Raw genomic sequence first — 15,960 nt, forward strand, 5'->3', positions numbered from 1 at the left:
CACACCAAATGCACCCAATGGGCAGTGACTGACAATCGTATTGCCTTGTTTGTGGAGAGATATGAAGATTATGTTTTTCGAGAGCAAGTTCATTAAACTATTCTAAGCAACATAATCGAAAGTTAGACCAGCTGGTGCATGATTGAAGAGTGAAAGTCCAGCCTCGCCCCGCCCTCTTTTTGCTTGTGTACGTTGTGCTTTTCGCTGGATTGCACCGTTGTATTTTCGAGAAGTGCATCTAGGCGCAAATGAAGATAACAGGTAGGCAGAAAAGAAATTACTAACTTGACGCTCATATACCATGCATGGCCTCGTAGGGAAGATAGACGCCTCTATTGAAAGACATGTCATGAGCAGCCATTTCGGTTGCAAATAATAAGAAGGCCTTATTGTACAGGCACCAACTAAAGAAGACAGTAACCGATCAAAATATATTGTTGGGCTAGCTGGTTTATTGTAGCGGCAAACGGCTTCAGTGAACACGAGGGGTAAGAAAAGGAGGCGCGGACTATCACAAGTTGCAAGACCAACTGAAAGTTTATTTCTTTACGCGCAGAATAATTACTTGTTGTGCAAGAATGAAACGGGAAAGTAGAATGTTACGGGGGAAACTCGCCCTCGAAATACTGTCTTCCTACATAATTTCAGTTTTACGACAGTGTCTAGCCCCTTTAGCGGTGAGTCATGAGCTTCCGGTTGACAGCCCTGGCGCTTTCTTGATTTACGGCTCCATTATTCATCCAGAGAAGATTGTGGTACATTGCAGGCAAGAGCTTAACAGCCTATTTTACACCTTAGTTTGTCTCATTCTAAGCTTGGTCAAGCTGAGCCAAGCTGGATCAATTTCTACGACTCCACGAGAGATACGTTAAACACGCAAAAACGTGGTGTATCTTGCGAAGCTTGCTCAACCCTGGCAGCACGAAAACCACGGTGCCTCGGAGAATTCGGCGATTAGTTGTTGATTAGGTTGGCACGGAGGAGGAGCTATTGAACACTCTTGGTGAAAAATACGTAGACGACGCCGGAGGCCCGTCATGCACCATCGTATATGTGGGCGTCGCTATAGTGCAGAGCTGGACGCGCCGATCGGAAGGGCTGCGGCGGAAACTGACAAACGTAACGCTGCACCGGGACGCGATCGCGTTACATACGCCATGCTTCGAAACGTAAGCGACGATTGCCTGAATGCACTTGTGTAATATTTTAGTAAGCACGTATGGGAACCTGGGAAACTTTCACCAGATTGTAAAGACACATTAATAGTGCGGATTATAAACCCGGCAAAACACCCACTTTGCAGAACCTCCTTCCGATTTCTTTTATATCCTGCCTCGGTAAGCTTTTCGGGAAAGTAATTCAAACCCGACTAGTAAACTATATAGAGTGTTTTTTTTTTCTGACCCACACGTATGGCTTCCGCCCAACTCTCTCAGCGCAGGACGTTTCCCTCCACCTGCGGGACGAAGTCCTACGGGACATTCCCTCGGGTACGGAACATATCCTGGCTGCTCTCGATTTGAAGAGCGCATTCGATACCATGGGACATGTGCTCATCCTGCAGGAACTTAACAACACCAACTGTGGGGAACGGACATATAACTACATCTGTTACTTTTCCCCCCATAGGACAGCCACGGTTGGCATAGGCGACACCAAATCGTCTGCTATCACTATGCCCAAAAAAGAACGCTTCAAGGAGCCACATTATCTCCAGTACTTTTCCACATTGGTATGGCTCGCCTATCCCGACAGCTCTAGTCCATACCAGACTTGGGCTATGTTCTGTACGCCGATGATATCACTTTATGGGTGATCAGAGGTTCTCTCGGACACAAAGAACAGACTCTGCAGGACGCAGCACAGACAGTACAGCTCTTTGCAGAGAGCTGTGGTATGAGCTGCTCCCCGAAAAATCGGAATTTGTGCGGGTGCATGGCAAAGGTCACCGAAGCAGAAAACCCTTCGACTTGAGAGTTGGAGTCCACTCCATACGCGAAGTAGCCAAAGCACGCATACTTGGCCTAGGCGAGCGGACCACACACAACTCTTCGCACGATAGTTAATCAAATTGCACGCATGGGATACACAGTAACCTCCCATCGCAATGGCTTTGACGAGGCGGATACGCCCCGCCTAACCCACGCCTTTGTAATTAGCTGACTCACGTACGGTCTCACCTACCTAGACATTAGTAAGGCATCGGTGGAACAAGCCGATACTCTCCATCGTAGCGCCTACAACGCTGCCCTCGGACTACTGACAGGCACACCCACGGATCGCCTTCTAGCCTTAGGGATCTATAACACCTTCGAGGAGCTGAGGGCCGCGGTCATCATGTGGCAACGAGAAAGACGCCCCCGGGTAGGAACGTCCTACGTGCCTTAGGGTATCCCATGCGGCCGCAATACAGTGAGGAAGAATTCATGCCCCTTTCCGCCAATATCCGAACTCAAACAGACACCGAGCCTGTACCCAAAAACACGAATTCCTTGTACAACCGAGCGCGTAGCGACGCCAGGGCTAGCCAACTCAAAAAGCAGTACGGAGCAGACCCAGACACGCTTTACACGGACGCAGCCCGCTGTGGCACAAATGGCTTTTCGCTGGCCGTCGTTGGCTCGGCCCGCAGGCCAGGTATATTCACCTGCGCCTCAGCCAAGACAAGGTCGGCGAACACGGCAGAAGACCCTAGCGGTCGCCCTCGCAATCAAAACCAAATGAGCCATCAGGCATGGGTCTTATATCCTCACAGACTCTAAAATAGCATGCCGTTATTTCACTAGCGGCCGCGTTCCTGCGTGTGTAGCCCGCCTCTTAGGTGCAAGACTACATCACGAACACAAAATCATACGGCGCCCGGGACACATCGCAGCCACGGGGAACGACAGAGCGGACAGTGCAGCTCGAGCTATTACTCACCGAGCGAGTGTCCCCCGTCCAGACACGCTCCGCCCGTCCCTGGAGCCCAACACACCCCGGGATATCCTTGAACACCAGCGTCGCGAAAGACAACGCTACCCCCGCCACACCCTCAGTTAGGTGTAAGAGAAGCGTATTAGTGGCGCCCCTGCAGCAAACACATAGCCGCACCGCAATGGTCAACACATGCCATCCACCCTACCGCATACGTTCACACTTGCCCGTAGTGCGGAGGCAAACCAACTCTCGCCACATTTCGTGGGAATGCGAGCTCAGGTCACCTAAAATTAATATGCCTCACATTCCGGCGCAAAAATTCAGAACGGAGCATTGGAAGACATGGCTCGCCAGCGAGGAAAAGGAGGCCAAGAGGCACACTCCTCGACCAAGCATGGAGGGCTCCCGAGGCCTGTGGAGCTCTAAACCAGGGGCCCTACCCAACTTCTTCCTCAACCCTTTCCTTACACAATAAACGTTTTTCGATTCAAACCATGCTTTAGTGCTATGCAATAAGTTAACACTACTCGTGTGCTGCAATATATGCATGAGCCCTCATGTGTCTCACTACCCTTGATGAAGCGGTGTTTTGCGACAATTTGTATAAAAAAAATTAGCATACATTTGGCCTTTGAATTGTTTGCAGATCAGCTCGGTCGGGAGGGGGGGGGGGGGCGCACTGGTCCCCTTCAGAGTACGCTGAAACAGTGCCACTAAACCAGCGCAATGAAACAAATGCGCGCAAGAGAACTCGCACACGTTGCTAAGGCATATTATTTGTGGCAGAAAACGTTTTTCATCTCCAAAATCTATTCAAGACACCGTGAACCATCTACACCATAAGCTTTCCAATGAAGCTAAGGAGTCTCATTAGACGATAAGAATGATAAGCTATCATAGTTGGTGACAACATAAAAAGTTGTCGCAGTTTCACCTGAAAGGTGAAGCATCAATTGCGATAGCAAATTTGAAGAGAGCTATACGGAGTAAAATGATAGCAGCTTTATCAGCTGTATAAACTTGGACATGCAGCAGCACCGGCAACACGCAGAACTGTTGTCGACGCCGTCGGCGTTTTGCCCGCGTTCGCTCAAAATGCGTGCGGCGTTGGTGACTGTTGCCGGAGCCTCCCCCCCACGGCCTTTCGTGCGTCGGAAGAAGGCACGTTTGCTCTACATATATGGTGATTGTAGAGGAGGAAAGAGACGCCTACTTCTGCAGCCCTTAAGGGAGCACAGAGCAGAACGCGCGTTTGTTCTCCGCCGTGCGTTCACTCCCCGTGAAAGCGCGCGTCCCTCGCGCCCTTTCACTCGCACATACAGCGTTCGGCGCGTGGCAACGATTTCATCTCCATTGACGTCATACGGAACCTCACGGCGACGGCGACGGCGACGGCAGAAATCTGCTTTTCAGTGTCCATATAATTGCTATCGCAATAATAATGACAAAGAAGCTCCACCCACAAAAACGCAGTGCACCTGCTCTTTACCCGCCACGGTGGCTCAGTGGCTAAGGCGTGGCGCTGCTGAGCACGAGATCACGGGATCGAATCCCGGCCGCGGCGGCCGCATTTCAATGGAGGCCAAATGCAAAAGCGCCCGCGTGCTTGCGTAGTACTGCACGTTAAAGAACCCCAGGTGGTCAAAATTAATCCGGAGCCCTCCACTACGACATGCCTCATAATCAGAACTGATTTTCGCACGTAAAATTCCAGAAAGGAGAAGAAACCTCTTAAAGAGAGCTGAGCCAGCTGGAGTCTCCTCAGTGCTTAATGACATTTGTCGGCTAATGTAAATACTAGAGGCTAATGAGAAAATAAAAGCCAGTTGTTTCAAGGTAAAATATTACCTTTAGGTGAACAGTGACGTAATGATCCCCTATGAAATGTGCCTAGACTTTCGCGCTCCATTAGAAAACCAGTGACACACTGACCGGCCTGTACGGAGAAAACAGTTGTTTCAAACACGCTAAATCTTGGTGGGCGCTGCTGCGTCTTTAAATATATTTAAATATAAAGATTTCCTCTGCGAAAGGAAAAAAATTGACTCCATCCCGCCCTGCGAACGTGAATGTCCAGCGAAGCTGTATGAAACACTATACATACATGGTTGATCATTGTATTCACGCTGTTCTTGTGGTGTATTTAATTTTCGTGTGTCTACCCATGGCAGTCTTAGAATGAACTGAATGAGTTGCTACACGAGTCTTCCTTTTATATATGAAAACGTGGTGACGTCACTCAGTATGCATATATATGCACACACATATATATGTATATATATGTATGTATGCTATATGCCTGAGTGCAAAGAAAGATATGCCATATATACGAGGTGTGTTAAAAAACAAACGACTCTTTTGCTATAACACTTTTACTGCTTATGGTTCAACATTTTAAGTGCTGTCCCCTTCAAAGTAGTCCCCTCTACTGGCAATGCACTCTTCCCATCTATTCTTTGATATTTGGAAAGCCTCCTGGAACGCACTTTCAGGAATGGCGCGCAGGTCTCTTCTCGCATTATCCTGGATCGCCTCTACGGTTTGGAAACGGCGTCCTTTCAAGGTGGTTTTTAGCTTGGGGAATAGAAAAAAGTCTGCTGGGGCTAGATCCGGAGAATATGATGGGTGAGACACAACAGGAGTGTAGTGTTTCGCTAAGTAGCTGCGGACAAGTAGCGACGCGTGAGCCGGGAAATTGTCATGATACAACATCCAAGCCTGAATTTCCCACAATTCAGGCCTCTTAATGCGCACAGAATTTTTAAAACTTGCTAGGATTCACTGTTAAACTTCTTTGTTTACCGTCTGACCATGTGGCACAAATTCCTGATGGACAATACCTTTGCAGTAAAAAAAAAAAAAAAACACAACCAACATCGCCTTCATTTCTGACCGACTCGTGCGTGCTTTTTTTGGACGAGGATAACCTTTGGCCACCCACTGCGGTGGCTGCACTTTCCTTTCCACATCATAGCCGTAAACCCACGTCTCATCTCCTGTTATGATGTTCTTACGAAAGTTTTCATCGTAATTGGCAGCGGCGAGTAGTTTCTGGCTGATTTGAAAACGGGTCTGGTTCTGTTCGTCAGTCAACAAACGCGGCACGACTTTTGCACTGACACGATGCATCCGAGGTTTGTCACTCAATATTTTATGACATGATCCTACGCTGATACCCACTTCGTCAGCGACTTCTAGAACAGTCAAATGACGATTTCCACGAATCACAGTTCGAACTCTCTTGACGTGGTCATCATCTGTGGATCTGGAAAGTCGTCCAGGCTTGGGATCGTCACCGACCGACATTCTTCCGTCTTCGAAACGCTTGAACCAATCATAGGACTGCGTGAGACTCATACAGCTCTCCCCGTATGCTTGGCTAAGCAACTGAAATGTCTCTGTGAAAGCTTTGCCAAGTTTGTAGCAGAACTTCACAGACACACGCTGTTCTTCCATTTCCTTCATTGTCATTTTGGCACCAATCCGAAGAACAGCTTGTTCATGTGCTCACTTCAGCAGCTGTAGCTCGCCAAACAACGGTCAGAGCAAAACGCGGCAAATGGTAGTTTGTTGTCTAAAACTGCCGAGCAGCCGCAGCGCGCTCCCTTTGCCGGTTGGCGCGCTATTTCAAAAGTTCGGTTTCTCTCGCTTATGTACGAGAAGAAAAGGAACAGAGGGGTCCGAGTTTTATATCATAAGAACCCAACAAACTATGACACCAAGTACAACATAGGGGAAATAACTTGTAATTACTAATTGAATAAAAGAAATGATAAATAATAAAAATTAAAATGGATGGAAAAAAAACTGGCCGCAGGTGAGTAACGATCCCATGTCTTCGCATTACGCGTGCGATGCTCTTACCATAGAGCTACTGCAGCGCCGTTTTCCCATCCTCTTTATGCGGTATTGCGCATTGCTGTAAGAATGCTGTTTAGGAAATCAGGTGTTGCAATAATCAATTTTGCAGCAAGATTGGGTTGTTGTATCAATATTTCAATTAATTTCATCATTTCTATCATCTGGTTGTCGCTTGCGAACTCAGCGTCATTGGTTCGTCGCTTGGAACATGTGCTCTGGAGTGACTAGTGTTCTGGAGTTGACTAGATCACCATAATGAAAGTAAGCTTCACATCCATGACGGCATCGCTTCACGCAAAAAAAGTTCATTTTTTACCATTCGATCTTCAAAAAGCCTGTTTAAAAGCCACCAGACACATTCCTACACAGCTACGTATACACATTACTTCGGTGCTGCGTCGTTATTCCTATCCTTGCTTTAAGACAAGCACCACCATGCGAAGTGCATAATCATTCTCAATCGGGAAAGGCGTTGATTACATAAAGTCCACTGCTATCGGCTTTTCTTTCTGTTGTGGATATGATCTTAAAAGATTGTTCTCGCTCTCTTTAAATGTACTGTTAGAAGCGCTGGTCGTGATTTTGTGGGAGACACTCCTAATCGCAGTTCCTGTAGCGAAAGGACTAATGGAGCGTTAAATGCTCTCTATTTGGTTATCACAACACTACCAGCAGCGTTCATTCTAATATTCAGTTATATACGCACTGGTTTCATTGCGCTAGTCTGCTATGACGTTTCTTACGCGTTGTAGTAGCGGAAGTGTGTGCGCAAGCATATGCTACATTTTACCCGGTTAAGCTAATGTAGCGGTAAAGCGGTGTAATGGTAACATTGTAAATGATGGCATAATCACTTTCTATCAGTTCCTTGCCGCTCATTCTTACCTGCTTCTGTTTAAAATTTTCACATTGTTCATTGGCTTAAACAAGTTTTTTCAGAGTGCTTAATATGGAGGGGTACAGAAGTTACCTGGCAAATCAGTTTTGCGAAAGCCCACAAGACGGAAAAGGGTTTATGAAAGGAAGAAATTGTCATCCACCTGAATGTAGCGTGCATATACAAATAAATCTTGTACGGATTTCTCTGAACGCTAGCTTGCATTAAAAAAAAATTCGTTCTGGTCCTAGGACCGAACCCGGGACCGACGCCTCTCCTGGGCCGTCGCTCTACCATCTGAGCAAAGCTGGAAGCTATTAAACAGCAGCGAGAGGACGAATTAATCTAAGCACTACCCGAAACACAACTTTTTAAACAAGGAATAATGGTTCTTGCACTGCGAAGCTCTCTTTCTCAGAAAGCCGTGCGGGTTTCTTCCGTTTACAGCGTAAGTTGTTATAGGCTCACTCCAATAGCCGTTTCGGTTGGCGATGGCGTACGCCGCTACCGCCGCCTCCGTTGGTGTCCGGTGTCCGTAACAGCTATCCCTGGGTATAAGAAAAAAAAATACCATGCTCTAGCCGGGATTGAGCCCGAGCCCGCTGCGTAGGAGTCAGCTACTCTACCAGTGAGCCACGCCAGCGCTTTTTTTTCTTTCATAATATTTATTACGAACATAAAACATTCATGCGTAAGGTATTTTCATAGCGGCCAAAACAGTCATAACCGCTTCTACAAGCACAAAACAAACACTTCATGGTACAATTATTACAGTAAGCAGTTTTCTAAAAGGGAGGCAAAAGGATACACTACATCAAAAATGGATACCAGTATGGTTGGGAGTCCCTTTGATCATAAAAGTCTTTCCGGTGTGAAATCATCCGAATGAAATGTGACTTCGAAGGTACAATTGGTTCTGCATTCCGATTTAACATGCCGCTTTTCCATTAACTGTGCAACTGTGCAAGTAGGAGCACGTCAAAAGGCACATCTTCACATTTAGGTGGTATCACATATTGTGTCGTATGACGATTTCTATCAAGATCCTTCTTTAAAGTCATTTGAGGAACGTCCCAAAACAATATGGCATCCTTGCAATCAATAAAGCAGTGTTCTATAGTTTCCAGTACTTTACAGAGGTGACAGTTAATCAAAGATGCAAAGATGCCTTTCCTATTTAACCAGGTTTTAACAGGCAACATTTCAGTGTGCACATTGAAGAAGAATGCTTCGGAGTGTGGAGGAATAGGAATTTTACCGTCTCGTGCAAGCACGTCATCTCCAGGTTAGCCAATGTATAGCAATCGGTATAAAGGAGGTTTAAAAAGCATATCAATTAGATCTATATACAGATTTTTTCTAGAGATAGAGAACAAGTACTCATTTGAGAATCTCACTGCCAGAAAACACACTGAGAGGCACACTTCAAGCATGAATCCCTGCAAATATGCCGAAATTTGACGCAATAACTAAACTTGGTAAAACGTTGACGAGATTATCTTCCAAGAACGCCCGCAGTAATGGGTGAGAACAGTCTCGAAAAAAGCAGCAACAAGACACTAATTGTCTAATATAAAGGTGAACCAAGACAAGATCGCCTGCACTAACTGGTCTGAAAATATTATCACGCCTCATTGGCTGATGAGATGATGACCAAATAAAGGTTGCAAATGTTCGGTGAAACTTCTGTATGTAAATCCTGGAACAATGAATTATTCAGAGCACATAGAAGACTTTTGTTGCCATGCCAGCACTGGCTAGCATGCAGCGGAAAAAAATGCCCTATAAGCGAATCCTAGCACGCGAGGAGACACGTGATGTTGTTGTTGCCTCCACTCATGGCTCGTACCCACAGGGGAGATTGGCCACATTGGGTTGTTTTCTCAAGACTTCTATAACTACCTTGTACCTCTACCTATCCCCTTTGACACGCGGCGGTGAAATAGTCAACTAGCGAACTTGATTTAATCAGGTACATAATAACATTTTTCTAGCATTCTTCTGTACAACTCAAACTTCTTTTTTTTTCGTCTAACGTTCTTTAATTCCCTGGTACCGCTACATGTTCATCTAGTACACCTACATCTACCTGGTATTAGAGAAATGACATATTTCAGAGTAGATTTCAACCTTAACACAAAGCATCCCCGCTACGCCTGGTTTAGCCAGTGTGTACAAGAACTTCGCATGATCTATGTGTCAAACACACAATGCCAATGCAGCTCCTCGCGAACCGGGTCATGTATGGACTTTGTGTTCACTAACAACAAAATATCCGTACTCGCCCACTGCATGTAATTCGCGACGTACTTCTCCGGTCATAAAGGACACGTGAGCGTTTTTCGCTAACTAAATTACTATTACTTACTACTTGTCATTACCATCTTCACTCAAATAACAAGGGACTCCCTATCGAGACGCTTCTCCAGCTTACGCTGTGACTGTGCTGCATGTTCCGTGCATACCTGTGATCTTTTCTCCCTTCTACATCTAAATACCTACATGTAGCTTTTTTTTTACAGCTGTAAGCTGTTATAGGCTCATTCAATTAGCCGTTTCGGTTCGCGGTGATGCTGCCGCGGGCGGTGTACGCCGCCGTGCCCGCTATCGCTGCAAATGCGAAAAAAGTACCCGATTCCCGCCGGGATCGAACCCGCGCCCGCTGCGTGGGAGGCATATGCTCTACCACTGAGCCACGCAAGCGCTTGCTATCTGACGGCGGGAAAATGCCCTAAAACGCTCCCAAGCTCGCAGGTGCAGACGACCGGAGCTTTGCCAGTATGGTGGCACCATCTAGGTAAGATGCCTGCAAACGCAGCGTGCGCAGGCGCAGACGACGAGATGCGATTCAGACGAGGCACGCATTGGACGCGATCCCGAGCTGCCCGAGCTGCCGAGCCTCCGCCAGTATGCTGGCGCCATCTAGTTAAGGTGCCTGCAAACGCAGCGTGCCCAACGTGTAAGTTTCAGTTGTAAGGCTTGATCGGGCTTAGCAGGCTGCACTGCAGAGAGCATTACAAGCCGCAGCTCGCCGTCGACGCCGGGCGGAAAGTTCAGATCGTTCTCATCTAAACGAGGCGAACAGACTACCGCAAGACCCTGTTGTGCGTGGTGCGCAAATTGGAGGTACTCTTGAGCCGCTCCACCAGCTTACGCTGTAACTGTGCTGCGTGTGCCGCGCAGGCTTGTGACTTTTTGTATGGGAGGGGGGAGGGGAGGGCAGCTGGTGCAGTTCTGTGCTTTGCTGACCTTCATGAAGTAGAAGCTTTCCGGAATCACTGGTTTGCGCAATAATTTGCATGTGGCTTTCGAAATACTCAACTACACGTCTGAACAAAGTAGTTCTTCAAATTGAAAAACAAAGTTTTATACAAGAAATCGAGTGACAATTGGTGGTGCAATCTCTTGCTTTGTTTTAGCTTTTTTTTTCATTAGATTCCTTGTATTCCATTCACTGCAAATCACATCTAGGCAGGGGCCACAAAAGCTTCCATTATTTTGATCGATCGCTAGCACGGGGAATTGTAAAATTCTGATAGTGTTGTTGTGGCTTGCAGTATAATTGTTGGAAATACTTCCTCGCGTAATAACAAGTAGAATAAATCCATAAAACTCGTTTCGAATGCATTAGTTACTTTTGGCACAAAATATAATGCTACGGTTGGTCACTATTTGCCGGTACTCATATTGCATCTATTGATTCAGTGTCCTCTTTTGCAAGTGTTACTTAATGAGAATTTATTTGAACAGCAAGTGAAAGTAAATATGTGAGCCAAAATACATCGCTTCGACTTTTTTTCCAGGATGGCTTATACCACACTCATGCGCGTGCATATAAAGACCATTGAAAGCAGACATCATTGAAAACCGCAATCTCTCTCAAGGCAGCTAATAGGGCACCCAGCAGTAAATTGAGGTTTGCCTAAATGGTCGTTGAAATCAAGCGCGTGACTGCAGCCCTATTCAAACCTCTGGAGGGCCTGTTATCAGGAAAGACACTTGTAATTTTGATATTATTTTACATCTATTGTGCAGGCATACCTCATATTTTTGTTATTGCTGCCACAAAAGCTAAGATATAAGGCAGAACGTTCGATCAGAAGTTACGCGAACAGTATGCGTGTACTGCATCAATTTCTTCTATCAGTTTTATTAGAACAAGGATAATATTTTTATTCTTTTATGGAATCATATCGATGGTCGAAGAAACGAGAAGAAATTGTTCACGATAAGCATACTGACCACATTCCATCAATGTACAGTGACAAAGAACTTCACAATATGGACTGCAGAGGTCGCCGCAAGTTGGACTAAAAGACCACAACATGGGGTGTTTCTTTTTTGTTTTTCTTTTTTTTTTTTTTGCAGTAGGTGACCTTCTCTAGTTATACGCAACGTTAAGACTCGTAAACTCCCTGCATGGCTATTTGAAAGAAAATAGCAGGTGACCGCGCATTTTAAAGTATTCTCGAAAATCTTTGAAAGCTCATATAATGGAACATAAATCCGCAGCATGGGATTCTAAGGTGAACATCAGTGGGCAATACTGGTATACAATCGGTAATTCTTAAGCTTACCAACCTGATGTTTAAAATTTAGGAAAAACGTTATGATGACTTATATTTGTTTATAATTATAATTTTTTGCAGTTGGATACTTGCTCGAAATACACAGCGAAGGCGACACAAGCTACACGAATAAGCAGAATACAGCAAGCAGCAGAAGCAACGAAGACAGGGAACCACAAGCAGGCGCTCGAAAGTGGAGCCGTCTCAAACACTTGGCTAGGTTTTTGTACCAAACTTTCATGTCGAATGTTGGCATTTACTGTAGGGCGGATGTCGAGGTCAAGCTGCAGTGTAGCTTGCGTTGCATGCGGTAAGCTTTGCAAGCTGGATATCGTGCATCTATCCGTTAGATATATGCAAGACCTCTGTGTATTCCGCGGAACTAAAGTCCGTCTATAAGCTACATTATAAGCGGATTTAAACATACCAGTATGAAGATTTTTAAGGGTACCGGAAAACTATTTTCGAAATGGGATAACTATAGGTTGTCTAAAAGAAGGATTTAAGGTTTTCTTCTTTTGGCCTGGTTCGGCGGACATTAGCAAAAGTACAGTACCGTTTTCGTGGGGTTTTATGGTCTCGTTTGATATTTGAAGTCTTCTTTGAAACCTCCCCTTTGTTTTGAAAAATCGAGTAAACGTTTTTTATGTTTGTTGTGCTACTTTAGCATCCACGGCCTCGCGATGGTTGTGGCGATATCGTTCTCGTGAAAATTACCGAATTGTGGATACGGTGTTTTTAATTATTAAATTCATACTCTAGTGTAAAAATCCACCTAAGGCGGAATGTGGGACCAGATTTGTTTTGTCTGCTCGCGGAACGCTAAAATGCTGTTTGCGGAACCCAGTTTGGGAGCCCCTGGTATAATGTAACGTTCCGACTTTGTACCTACACTGGTTATTCATTTACTACACGTGTTCTGTTTATTTGAACTTTGTAGAGAATGGATGCCAATGTGTCAAATGCACTGCTTGTCCCCAAGAGAACGGGCCTTGTCAGGCAAAGAGCCTAGTCCCTGACGTGGCGATGTTTACTGCATACGATAATGAACGCAAATTGAAATTCAATGCATTTAATTCTGTAATTGGTTCCTGTATTCTTTTGTTGCTGAAGCGCTCAACAGTGCAATTGATGTTTACGAGACATAAATATTAGCGATTTAAAGCTTCCTGTTTAGTAGAAATAAGCGTGCGACATTGTCTGCGGCTGTATAGATGGCTTGAGCATTGTCAACCTGCGAGAGAGCAGGCTTTTCCTCGTAACACATATCTTCGTTGCACAGTGCATTTTGCTGCAACAATAAAAAGAACTGATTGAATAATTAATCGATTTAGTGATCGATTGAATTATTTATTTAATAAATAATTTATTAGTCACTTTACCGCAGGCGTCACATGGTACATGAACTTGGGAGAAAGCACCTGGCCATTAAACAGTAAACCGATAAAATCACAGGGTTCATTGCGTGTTTTAATCAAATTGTAGCAATATTAGCGTAAAGGGAAATGAAAGTATTTTACCGAAGGCTTTTCTTTCTTTCATTATCTTTTGGCTTTAATTAATTATGACTAACAAAACGCAGGCCCTTCCGACCCTGTGTCCGAAAGGCTGCGAAACAGACCTGACAAAATACTTCTTCCATTGTGAGGTTCTGTTCTGTTTTTTATATAGCATTCGCAATTACCGCTCTTTTTTCTTGCATTCTAAAATACATTTTACTGCTTTGGAATTCCAACCCAGAAGTTCTGTGTAATGAAGCGGGGATGCATTCAGTTCATTAAACGAATTAAAGTTTCATACTCATTTAATAGACAAACAGAAACCATGCGAACACGAACAATAAAGAATCGGCTACTAGTGCAGCACCCCAGCGTAACGATTCTAAATTGTGTGCGCTCGTCCGAACAAAAGTGAGTTATGAATGAGGTGAGTTAATTTTACATTCCATTAAATCTGGGTTTCGAAACCAGCGAGTGCAGTCAAACGATCATTGGGTCAAACATATTGCGAACACGGGAACATGGAACACACTGGATAATAAAGCTTTGCTCCTAGTTTTGGATGGATTCTATCTATGGCATAAAAATGGAGCCTGATATTCGTGGTAACTTTGGCATTTTGTGGTTTCACAACCAGCTTCGTTTGTTTTTTGAGACAAGGTCCTAGTTTTGTACGTATTCTACAATCTCGTTTCTTCCGCAGATATATGGTTTGAAAAACACGCATTTCGTTCAGTTATGTGCAATATTTTCTGGGTGAAACTGGGATAACGTCAAGTGCTGACGCGCGACTGTGGTATCAGGTGCACTGAGATCAGCAGCGGGTAAGCAACCGCTGCCAATAAAAGCGGGTCAAACGAATAAACGCATATTCCTTGTCTTGCCCCGGCCACTGCTGTTTCTTTGAGTACAGCTGCTCGGCTGCCGCGCGATACTACAGAAACTTTCTATGGCTTCATTTTGGTTTAGGTGTCCTCTCTCCAGATTGTCGAGTCAGCAGCTACTAACACCCTAATTTTAGTAGAAGGCCAAGGTCAGCCACGAAAAAGTACCGAATGAAGTTTTCTAAAGCAAGGTTTACTATGGATAAAAGGAGCTGGCGAGGCCTGGCTGAAAGCACACGTAAAATTGCGCGACAAGACTCGAAGTGGTGCAAACCTTCACGTCAAATCACAAGTGGAAATCACTTTTCGTGGGGTCGGAGACAAGAAGAAGGAAATTTTCTCTGAAGTCCATGGGATGCACTATATATGCGGAACATTGCAGTAAATGCAAATTCACGCTTCTCAGCCGCCGTGTGATAATTGTATGCATCAGTGGACGTGTAAAAGGTTTCTTTGGCTTTTGCTTACTTTTTATTGAAAAGACCGACCTACGGGGCTAGTCACTTATAAGGACACGTTTTATAATGCTGTCCTCTAGATGTGTGCAGCGGGCTATTTTAAGTGGGATGGTGCAAATGACCTTCGTTCTTATTTTTCTGTACGCTCTAACGCTTAATTCTCGCAGTACCCGGTAGGGCCCGATATAGCAAGACTGCATTTTATCGGACAGGCCGACGTGGCTACCTATAGTCCGCAGAAGAATAAGATTTCCAGGAGAGAACTGAAGGTTCCGGTGGCGAAAGCAGCAGCGAGTCTTCTGTGACGCATGAGGGCGGATTTGTACTCCAGTTATCATCACGACATGGTAGTGAAGTTATAGTTTTTTTTATTCAGTCTTGTATAATAGCCTTAAGAAAGAGAAATGTTTTTCAAAGGATGGCTCGGTGCGATGTCTTGCCCAAGCCAGAATGATGCTTATCGTAGATTTTCGGCAACGATCAGCATAAATCTTGCGAGCTCGATGCACTGCGTAGGCAGCAAAACTTGGCTGAGATGTTCACAGCAGCGTATGCTACCCTCGGACTGAGTTATTTCACCAAGCCCTAGGGGTGGTTCAGGGCCCCCTTAAGTGCTATTTTTCGAGATTATAGAGCGGCCCATTGTCAGTGGCACACAGACAGTTACCCAGGTGGTGTCAAATACGTTCATTGAAGAGGGCAACACACCTACTGGCACGTATACCCAGGTACACAAGTTGGCATCGACGAGATTCATTGAAGACCAGGACAGACTGAGTAGCACATACCCATTGCTCCAAGTCGGCGTCAAAGAGTTTCTGCGGACAGTGCCCCCCCCCCCCCCCTTCGATGTGCAAGTATGTTAGGAAAAAGTGAGCTACGGTACAGCGTGTC

This window comes from Dermacentor silvarum, chromosome 11 (genome assembly GCF_013339745.2).
Source record: "Dermacentor silvarum isolate Dsil-2018 chromosome 11, BIME_Dsil_1.4, whole genome shotgun sequence".
NCBI classification, from domain to species: Eukaryota; Metazoa; Arthropoda; class Arachnida; order Ixodida; family Ixodidae; genus Dermacentor; species Dermacentor silvarum.